Below are 12128 nucleotides of genomic sequence, written 5' to 3'. Positions count from 1 at the left end.
AACGGAAATCTAATGCCGGCGCTCCATTGGCACGCAAGTCAGACGATTTACAGTCTTCGGACTTTTTTTTCGCGTGGAGCACCCCGGGTCTGCGGACTTTTTAATCCGCAGACCAGGCTCGTTGGATTTCAAACATGTTTGATATTTTACTCTCCGAGTTGCCAGACTTCGTCCGTCGATCGCTACGCACATTCGATTTGAAATTAATACGCAAGTATTCGGACCGCAAAAAAAACTGTAATTGTTTTAAACATTTTCATTGATTAATTTGTTAATGTACACATTAGAAAATGAGAGATTTACCAATTATTTTTTTATTTGTATTTATGAAATTCATAAAAGAAAACGTAAAACTTGTGTTGTTTTCACTGCTATATTATTTTATGCAAGTCTACATATAAATAACACAAAATTATAGGATTATCAGAAGACATTACGATAATCGCAACTTTTGACTTTTGACAGCTCGACTTTTTTATTCGTTCGTTGATCAGTAGCAGAGCATAGACAAATCGGACGATTTATTGTCCTCGGACTTTTGGCTCGCAAAACGAATAACAGACCAGGAGCTCCCAACCTTATTTTCATCATGTGTTTATGTTTTATGTCATATGTTTTACTTTTTTACCAATTTATAGCCAATAACTCTATATAAATAAAGATGAAATATTATTTAAAAATAATAATAGTATGATGAAATAGATACATTATTTAAATATGTAATCATGTTCTGATGAAACAATTTTTTGTTAAATAAAATTTTTATATATTGTATTCTGTCTCTCTATCTCTTCCTGTTACTCTTAAAGAATAATACCTAATTAGCAGTAGTTAAGGGTGGAGGTAAGCTGTTAAGATCCGCCATCAACAGTGCACATTAAACTTTGTTAATCACACCTATTAGTTTTTATTGAACATGGGCTACATAATGTATAGCTGGTGTTGGTTAGTTTATAAGATAAATTAACTAACTCATTCGCTGCCGACTATATAATATTTTTTTAATTACCACCTTTAAAATGCACGTTAATTACATCTATCGGCCGCATGGTGCGTCTTCAGCGTCCAAAGTATTAAAAGTCTTTATAAACATAAACAATATTTAACTTATAATAATTCATCTTAAATACCTTAATTAACAGTCACCTGTAACAACTGTCCATATCCCTCGCTTTATTATTTATCAAATCCATTATATTACATTTTACATTACAATTTTAACTCTGTTTATTACTAATCTATACCTGCTAAACATTTACATATTAAAGTAGAACAATAAATTAAGTATTTATTTATTATTATTGTAGTTTTTACCTATATGTGCATGGTCTGTGACCGACTTATTTCTTCTACGGCTCACCTTGAGGGGTCGTTAGATCCGTCAAGCTGAGCTGTAGGACATTTTTGCATATTATTTAAGTATGTTTAGCTTTGTCAAGGGTCATCGTCTTTTACCTAGTGGCAGATTTGACTATTAAGGTCAGATCAAATTGGTTGCGTCGCCAACTATTCCACTTGGGGGGCACCCACGGAGGGCTGGCAATTTGTGTTCAGCACGTATCAGGTTCACTCTTTCATTTCGTTACAATAAACCGTGAAGTTTGTAACAATAATTACCTATCATTTTTCGACAAACATGGCATCAAAACGAAGAAAGAGCGACTTTAATCAGAAATAAAATCTAAATACCTACTCATTCATCAATGCAAATACGAATAATTGCAATGGTGATGTGGTATTTGTGAAATGCACACGACGTGTTCGATTTCAACTGTGGATAAACCAATATTGACAACTGCATATAAACGGGCGATGTCTGAAGCAAATGCGAGTACAAGTCAACATTATAATCGAAGGAAAATCAACGAGTAATTATTTTTAATATTTAAAGAAAATTACCTACAGCTGATGTTTATAAGAGTATCATACAGTTAGTAGGTGTCAATCATTTCAAGAAGAATAATTAGGAATTAAGTTGACTTAAGTCAGTCGTATGCACATGAACAATGTGCTGTCTACTTTAACCATTACTTCAGCCATTACCATAAGTTGGGTATTTTCGAAAGAAATTCTCGGTGAAAGGACAATGAGGACCGGCTTCTTATGCTTAGATGGCCATTCATCGGCTGAGAATATCTTTCTGAGCAGATGAAACCATTCCTGTAATATATTATACACAAAGCTAGCGAAGTAGTAGGTAATTAAAATAAAAACGACAAGATTGTTGATAAAATAATATTCTGTAAGTATAACAATATACATAAAATGTAATCAAAGAAAATTACTTATAAGATAATAATATGACATATCAAATAAAATGTTTACTGTAATCTGATTGTTTTGCTTGTTTTCACTAGCATCACCTCAAGGATTCTACACTTCTCAATGCGAAAGCTAATCGCGTGACTGGTATGAGTATCATGAGTAAACAACACAGGCTACAAGAAATAACGAAGGGTGTGAAATATTTAGACATTGAAACCTTAGTCGAGATGTCACGGTGTGAGGTCACAGTAATATTTACATAATCCAGTACCTTTATGAATTCTTCGAGACTTGGAGTTCTGTCGCTGTGGTGTTAAATAAAAGACATTTTTTTTTTTTAAATCCTTCCTATTTTTATTTCGAAAACTATGTGATTGACTGAAGGCGCTTAAATTCTACAAAATATTAGAAAGTTAATTGTATCGTCAAAGAGTATTGCCACTATATTGTAGCACAAGATAAATAATGTAGGTCATACAAAAGTAATTTAAATTAAACAAAGCAAAGTAATTAGTTAACGGCCAATACGATAATTTTCACACAATATTCATGGCTGCCAAATATAATGGGAGAGAAATGGTTGTTAGAAAATTATAAAAATCGGCCTTAGTTACCTTAGACACTCGTTAAACTATATTAACCATTACAATATAAGTACGTTTTTCTACTATTTTAATGTTTGCACTTCGCGTATTTAGATAGGTTACAACATTTTAGGGTTAGAAATCAATATTTTAATGTGCAATAGAAAACAAGATTATTAAATTTATCGGGTTGTATTAGGTATATTTAACTAAGTCGTATTTGTACAAAAATATCTACCTATATAATTAAATACTAGTTATTATCTATCATGCCATGTTAAAAAGTATTGCCATAAATACTATAATATTAATAATACTTATTCGAAGGTTCTTACAAAGTTGGAAACTATTTTTCAAAAACAAAAAATTACAAAATAACCAATATATTGTAGACTAATAATTTTACTTTTACTATGCACATAATTTTATAATCCATTAAGGTAGTACTTCGAGTTGAGGTTTTTTTGTATCTTGTAAATATGTCAATTACTGTGTATTTTTTAATTTTTAATGAGGAAGGTATAAATGTAATATAGTCTTTTGTGCTCACTATAATTTAACAATTTATTATTTCCTTAGTTCATTCTATCTAACCACATAATTATTGTAATTTCTAATTCTATTTAGCATTCAAACCTCATCTTATCTCTTTTGTAGATACCCTTAATATTACAATATTGTTTTATGTACGTAATATTACTTCGTTTTTTCAATCAATTACATTGAATGCGGTATTATTTGATGCGGTGAACGTACGAACGCAAAACCACATATGCGTTTTTAGGCGACCACCACTCCATCGACATTCCACTTTGTCTTGAAGATGATCAATGATGACATATTGTAGCGGCCGTTTCTGTTAATGCAGGACTAGAAAAGCCTTATTCGGATTATAATGTACGGTTCTTGATGGACGATTACGTGTTAATAGCATGTTATGTATACAAAAAAATGTGTAAATCGATGTCCAAAAAGTATTAATAATCCTGGTTAACTATTTGAAACGATAATTTATCTTTAAAAAGGCTATAAAATGACAAATTTCTTAAATGTAGATAGAGTCTAATGCATGGCACGTACGATATTTTAAGGATTGCGCGAAAAAGGGTAAATCAACAATGTTCTTTTGTTATGTTATTTCAAATAACTTGATGTTATGGATGTGACAAAAAATTTAGAAGTTTTTCACCAGAACGTGTTATTTTTAATTTCAGTGATTTCAAGTTACCGTATTGTTCACAGAAGTATTAGAATAATTACAAAATAAAATATTGTAAGTACACATTAGTATTTATATTCGACAACCTTAAAATGCTTTTCACCAGAATAAGATACTTCAGCAATTTTTAGGTTAAGATTGATTACACGACTAATCTCATAGATTAAATTTTAACAGCATTTCACCAGAATGAGTCATTGTATACGATCTAAGTGCATTAGGTCATGCACATGACTTACTACATTGATCACATTAAAATGGCTTTTCACCAGAATGCGACATCCTGTGTCTTTTAAGGCTGCTAGAATATATACAAGAGAAATCACACTGATCACATTTCATTGGCTTTTCACCGGAATGAGTCATTTTGTGTTTTTTCATAACATTAGATCGGATAAATGAGTAACTACACTGGTCACATTTAAATGGCTTTTCACCAGAATGAGTCATTCTATGTTTTTTCATGTTATCAAATGTTATAGATGAATAATTACATTGGTTACATTTAAATGGCTTTTCACCAGAATGAGTCATTTTGTGTGTTTCTATGTTACCAAATAGTATACACGAGTAGTTACATTGGTCGCATTTAAATGGCTTTTCACAAGAATGAGTAATTTTGTGCGTTTTCATCTGACCAGATGTAATAGATGAATAACTGCATTGGTCACATTTAAAAGGCTTTTCACCAGAATGAGTCATTTTATGCGTTTTCATATTTTGAGATTGGATACAAGAGTATTTACATTGCACACATTTAAGTGGCTTTTCACCAGAATGAGTCATTTTGTGTTTTTTCATGTTACCAATAAGTATACACGAGTAGTCACATTGGTCGCATTTAAATGGCTTTTCACCAGAATGAGTAATTTTGTGCGTTGTCATCTGACCAGATGTAATAGAAGAGTAATTGCATTGGTCACATTTAAAAGGCTTTTCACCAGAATGAGACATTTTATGCGTTTTCATATTTCGAGATCGGAAAGAAGAGTAATTACATTGCGAACATTTAAGTGGCTTTTCATCAGAATGAGTCATTTTGTGTAATTTCATGCTACTAGATCTTATAGATGAATAATTACATTGGTCACATTTATTTGGCTTTTCACCAGAATGAGTCATTTTATGCATTTTCATATTTTGAGATTGGATACAAGAGTAATTACATTGGTCACATTTAAAAGGCTTTTCACCACAATGAGTCATTCTGTGTTTTTTCAAGTTACCAAATGTTATAAATGAATAATTACATTGGTCACATTTATTTGGCTTTTCACCAGAATGAGTCATTTTGTGTAATTTCATGTCGCCAGATAATATGCATGCGTAATTACATTGGTCACATTTAAATGGCTTTTCACCAGAATGAGTAATTTTGTGCAATTTCATATTTTGAGATTGGATACAAGAGTAATTACATTGGTCACATTTAAAAGGCTTTTCACCGGAATGAGTCATTTTGTGTTTTTTCATGTAATTAGATTGTTTACAAGAGTAATTGCATTGGTCGCAATTAAATGGCTTTTTATCAGGATGATTTATTATATTTAGATTCTTGACATCATATCGAATGCTTTTGAAATTTTTCATTTTATCCGCTATTGATTTTTTATGACACGCTTTGTGAAGTTTTAATAGAGATAACAATGGAAAAAAATCAAAACAAAAACTGCACGCAAAATTTTCGTTATTAAACGAATTTTTTTCTAACTTTATTACGGCTACTAATAATTTGGGATCTGTGACGTAAGGTTGTTTATGCTTGTGTTCAGAAGTGCGACAGCCTATATTAGTAATCGCATCATATAGCCCCAATTCTTTTTTAATGTCTTGATAGTCAACCTGTATTTCATCGTATGGCTGCTGTTCTTCTAAGATCCTCTCTGGCAATCCGAGACTAGCGGAACATATCATGGCAGTAGTTGCAGGAATCAACTAAAAGAACATGGATAATTTTGAATTAAACAAAATATGTAAGTATATTAGAGAATAATATTTAAAAAATGGAGATTTTATGCTATTTTCTAAGCGTGATTCTGGATATTCCTTAAACGTTGTACATAAACTATTTAAATAATTTTGAAGCCTTATTATCCAATATATTTATTTTAAATATTAGATGACTGCATAAAGTATTTTTATTACATGAAATAGTATTCTTTTAAACCTCTCGCTCTAATTTTTTAGAATAAAGTCATATTTCGGAACATTTATGTGCAAAAAGGTGTTAACATTTTTAGATTTATTAATTTTTAAACGCATACCTATTATAACCAATGTCTTTGAACATTCAAATGTGATACACAAACTGCGCATGTGGGCCGTTAAAGATATTATGTAAGATTTTCAAAATACAGAGAGGATAGAATTTAGAGGAAGAATGGGTGGTTGAAAAGTTATATCAGTATGTTTATTTGAAGTAAATACGCATGGATCCTAAATATATGATTTCAGACGATCAATTATGTTCCCAACACTACATATATTACTGATGCAGATTTCTAAGGTATGCGTAAGAATCAAAGATAGCACTTATACGGAGCCTGGCTACATGTATTCACTTGACCTAATGGGGATTCATAATAAAACACCAGTCTCCCATATATTTTTATCAAACAATAGTAATCGGGGCCCAGTAGCGAAGAGTTTCCGGAAGTTACCATAATATACCTCGTGCGAAAAGGATAACAAATATCTTGTATTCATATGCCCCGAATCCGTAGTTCAGCCAATTAATAAAACAGTAGACACCTAATAATAACTTATTGACAATTATCACATCAAATTTCACTTTATGGAAGAACCCATATCATCTATATATGTCCAAATATCTCTTATGAAAAGAAAATGTCTTTTATTACATTGCCCCGATGTGTGCCTTCAAAGTCGAAACAAACCCTCTGAAATAAACTTCTCAGTATCAGTACGTACATACACTGTTCAAGTTTCTAAGAATATTGTGTACCTACCTGACTTACTGGTGTGCATTCCGAATAAGAGCAACAGGGTTTCGGAACCTCATGAATGCTTTGGCTTATAGTGTCTTCAACATACCCCTCTTTGAAATCAATTACCTAAAAATTAATATCAGATTGTTTAGTGACCTTCTGAAACTATAATAATTTATTTATATATACATTTTAAAATAAAACAAATCGGTTATGTGATAAGGTTGCAGCCTATTATCGGTATTGGAAAATCTGGTAGGAGATTGTTCTATACGGACATTATGTGCGGGATTTTATTTCGCCTGCAGCCACCGCATGAAGAAGCATGCGTAACGTGAAAGTACTTCATGTTGTAAGGAAAGGGTGACAACTGAGGGGTTAGTACGTCGTGTACATGGTATTCGGAATGGCCAAAAGGATGGCAGATAAAAACCTTAGCAAACAAAATGTTCGTAGGACTGAGACATTGAACGGTGATCAAGAAGTTCGTTTTGTTATTATTAATAAAACATCCCCGTTCATTTAATCACGTTGTAAAATCAAGACAGATGGTAAATCAATGGGATATACGACGGTTAGACTTGAGCAGTTATAGTTTGTTATCTGATCACTTTAGGAAGTGGTGATGCATTGTCTTCCCCCACCTTATTTTAATACCCCTCCACTGCTATCCGACTACTTTACATAGTGTGCTTTTCGAGAAGTATACCTAATAAATATTGATATAGTAGTTTTTAAATTGTTGCAGAACAGACAAGAAAACTATAGTGTTGTCAGTTCATTCCATCTCTTACACGATCAGTATTTCTGTCAGTATTTAAAGTTAAACTACCTAGCCGATTCACTCTCTCCGAATAAGAACAACCCTGTTGCGGGTCTTCATAAATGAATGGGGATTTTAAGTCTTCAATAGACTCAGTCTTGATGTCAATTAACTGAGTATTTCTTTTCAATGTTATTGATGTCGGGTCTGAAACAATATTCTGAAAAACAAAATATCACCTATGTATAAAATCAAGAATATTTTTAGGACGACTGGCAATACGTGTGAAGCTCGACCACACACTCGAGGATTCTTAGCTCTTACACTCTGCAATATGGACATAGTATCTGTCGTTATCTAATAAGAATAAGTATTTTAAAATATATTGACAAGTATAATTATTGCAAACAATATGATATTTGAATTGTCAATGTCAATAGTATAAATTAGCTTGAAATAAAACTAAATAATAGTACCTATGAATAAAATATTGGCCTTTTTAATACCTACTCACCAACGTTCTTCTAAATCAAGCTACTATGGCAATCGGTTTTTGTTTTTATTAAATCAAAGTAGATACCCATTACTTCAATTACTAATCGACGTCGTGGATTTCTCCAATATTTTTTATGATGTAACTTGAATTTCCTAATAATTTATAATTAACTATTTCTTTTATTCAACGAATAATTCACAAGATTAAAGAATGTACTATTCTGATTATTGATTAAAAGATTTTTTCTATTGGTTATAAATATTTTCTCAAAAAGTGTTTTTCAAAATTATGTATGCTCAATAGTTATGTCGGCCAATCCAATTGCTATAAACCTCTAGAAGAATATTAAATGTTAATTAAAAAAAAATGAACCGGCGATTTATTTCGTCGTTTGTGTTATTGTTATTAGTGTTTGTGACAACGTACCTACCCTAGGAAATCAAATGAATCCAGTTTCAAAATCGTCGCCGCCAATAACAAAGCTTTTATTATCATTTGTTGCCCTGTTGAGAACAGGAATGTATATTGTTTTAGTTTCGTTTATCCGGACCCCCATGTTTACAGCAGCTTACTTTATTTTATGGAAATAAATGCCTTGTTTGTGGGCAATAACAATGACAATGTTAGGTGTTTATCAATTGTTAAGAAAACTCATAGTTATAAGTACCTACAGGAACAGTGCTAGCAGCAAAGTTAACTGGGATTATACGGGTGATGTAGGCCGTTTGGAACTGTGTCGAAATTTGCACGCGGTTTTCATTACACAAAATACATACCCTCCTAATTACGCCTGAAGAGGCACATGTTTGAACAAACATTGCTACGACGTACAACAATCCCGTTATGAAAAACTAACCTCAAAAGTGTATCCGGCTTCGTCGGTGTCCCCTTGCTTTATGTAGGTAAGCAGCTGACTGTTTAGATCATGATTCACAGCCACTTCAAACAATTGCTTGCCTTCTACAACAGGTTCGGAGTCTATTCGTTCGCGTTTAATATCAATTTTATGCATGCAATTGGTCATCAAGTTGATCGTGCCACACAGAACGTAACAGCCGTGACGTGACGAAGACATTTCGCCATAGACAAAAATAGTAAACCATGTATCTAGTTTAAAAGAAAATAATAATAATAGGTACGTAATGTTAATTCGAAACGAACGAACCAACTTTCCATATCTAAATTAATCGGTTTAACTATCGCTGGCGTCTCATTTACTTACAGTACCTAATTATAATCGTTGAAACGGTTAAATGGTTTCATTCCACGGCCTTTGAAACATTTCCAATTCGATTTCCAAAATATCAACCTACATAATTCTTTCGTTTAATATACTATTATTCCCGTTTACTTAATTATATATTGTTGGCATCATTATTTGTTGATTCTTCGGAGATTTTTTATCCTATGAAAATAATAAATAACCTATGAAAAACTAACCTCGACAGCATTGCTGGGATAAACATCACACTCTTGTTTGATGCAAGTATTTAATTCCTGGTTACTTCCCTGTGAGGACACATCGAACCGATTTTGTTCATCTGCATCAGATTCGTAATGACCCGCTTTACGTTTTACGTTCATTTTACGTTTTTAAATCGCTCACTTCTGAAAGATTATCGTGTCACAATAATTTATTATTAATAATAAACTGTATGTGAGCAATTCTGACAAAGCGGTATCTGGCAGTGAATGAGTGAATGACAATGATTGCTTGTACCATAGACAAAAGATAGAAAACAATAAATTAAAGCCAACTTACATGACGTTTTATTTCGAAAGATGCATTTTTTAATCTAAACTAAAATTTACATTTAATGTAATAGAATTATGTATTACATAATATTTTTGTTAAAGTGGATGATTTTTAGACGTATAGATAAACATTTTTGCACTTTTTTTGATACGCGAAAGGAAAGGTAGGTAGTTACCTAATGAATTTTATCCATTCATAGTGGAATAAGGAAATTTACTTGCAATTTTATATTCACAAAATCACATAGGTACTAGGTACCTAATGAAAACGTTTTTCTTGCCTACTAGTTTGTTTTCGTACCCGGCAGGCATGTTTTTGTCAACGACCGTTGGCAGCACTGATCCTGACTGCCATAGACTAATAAATACCATTTAACATTATATTACTCACGGCTATACCGGCACGTGGCTTAAATACTTTGTCGCGTTATTTTTGCTTTAATTAAAGACGTAAAATGGATATAAATTGTGAACCATCTGAACTAGAAACTTATCAGAATTGGCAACGTTCGTGTGGTGACAGTCCGGACGCCAACATTTATATAAAACAAGAAAATGACGACGATGTCAGATGCAATTTTGAGGTTAGTTTTTAAAACATAATAAATTATTATTAGATTCATACTTTTAGTTAACTTACTGATTCAGGATTGTTTTCTGAACAGTTTTGTAGACCCAATCGTAGGTAACAAATTAGTCGTGACGATAAAGGTGTCACTGATGATAGACAATACAATTTCAAATTCATTGCGAAGATAATGCCCTTATCAATGTGCTCGGCAGTGTGCGGGGATCTCAAACCAGTATGAGCTTGCGGCGCGCGTTTTGTGCATTATTATTGTGGTTTTATCTTCGAAAAGTATAGATAGTGCGGAGTTTATTACAAGTGATGTACATATACGACTACCATTTCACCAGTACCCCATCCACACCATATGAACTGAAAACTCGTTTCAATACAAGTTACTATTTTATGATAGATGATGATTATCCAATATATTATAATCAAATTATTTATTGACCGAAGGGATTTGATGTTATTTGAATTAAAATTCTAATTGATTTAAGTTTTGTACTGTTCCATTTGAATATTTTTTGCGACCCGGGTTTCTCCTTCAGGCGCTATACACACTCACTAATGGCAAATACATACTTGACCCTTTACTGTAGGTATTAAGGCCTTCTTTTCTGGTATAAATTTTTCTAAATAAACAGGAATTAACTGTATTAGTAAGTTGACAGTGTGTATTTACTATCGGTGGTGTCTGAAGATGCTGAAAGGCGAATCTCAGGTCAAAAAACATGACTTAAAAAGAATACCTAGTGAAAAACTTAAATCAATTACTTAGAATATAATCAAATATTTGCACAGGCATGCTACTTTATTCGAAACACTAATTAATAATATTGCCCCGCTTGTTGTTCTCGCAGTTTCTTGTATATGTTATAAAATTCTCATTTGAAAGTTTCCATATTGATTTCATTGGCCCCATCTTTTGCTGCACACATTTGCAATTTTAAATAGGAATTTTCCAGCAAAAACTTTTCTTTGTCTATGGTATCATATCCCTAATTTGACGACTGAACACGACCGGCGCGCAGGCAACTGAGGGCATGTAGCCCGCGCGTCTATTGCAGTTTAGCGAGCGTTTCGAGCACAGGAAATTTTAGTTATAACAGATAGTTCTGCATTAGTATTATGTCTATAGGTACGACATATCAAGTTTCTCATTAAACTGTTTTCAATGTAGGTAAATTTTATTAATGTACCTACCTACCTATAGTAACGGATTCATCTCCTCGGCGCATGCACTAAACTTCTAGGTGTAAAACCAGAACTTAATGTTGAAGTGGAGTGGGTGTTGAATTGACTAAATGTGGGCTTAGCTATATATTACACTCACTGCACTCATTAAAATTATACGGCGCGCATCAAATATGATTTATTTTGTAGCGTAATAATATAATAAATAGGTATATCTATGATGTACCTATTTTTTTTTAAAGCCATCAACAGACATAATTCCTACCATTTTTTTGTGTTGATTGTTCTCACGTTGGCAATGCAGACGCTTTGTCTATGGCCGAGATATTAATT

General features: G+C 32.4%; 1 long non-coding RNA gene across 1 annotated transcript; it reads right to left on the bottom strand.

The window, feature by feature from the left end:
• Positions 1-2604: 2604 nt before the first annotated feature.
• Positions 2605-9962, bottom strand: LOC147076143 (uncharacterized). Its single transcript, XR_015069875.1, has 3 exons — positions 9716-9962; positions 7038-7142; positions 2605-6003 (listed from the first exon to the last, which is right to left on the bottom strand). It is a non-coding gene; the product is annotated as an uncharacterized LOC147076143 (long non-coding RNA).
• Between the last annotated feature and the right edge of the window lie 2166 nt (positions 9963-12128).

This window comes from Rhyacophila brunnea, unplaced genomic scaffold (assembly GCF_057557595.1).
Source record: "Rhyacophila brunnea isolate RB1 unplaced genomic scaffold, BYU_Rbru_1.0 scaffold_13, whole genome shotgun sequence".
NCBI classification, from domain to species: domain Eukaryota; kingdom Metazoa; phylum Arthropoda; class Insecta; order Trichoptera; family Rhyacophilidae; genus Rhyacophila; species Rhyacophila brunnea.
The sequence above is the reverse complement of the archived record's forward strand: the minus strand, read 5'-3'. Positions and strand labels throughout refer to the sequence as shown.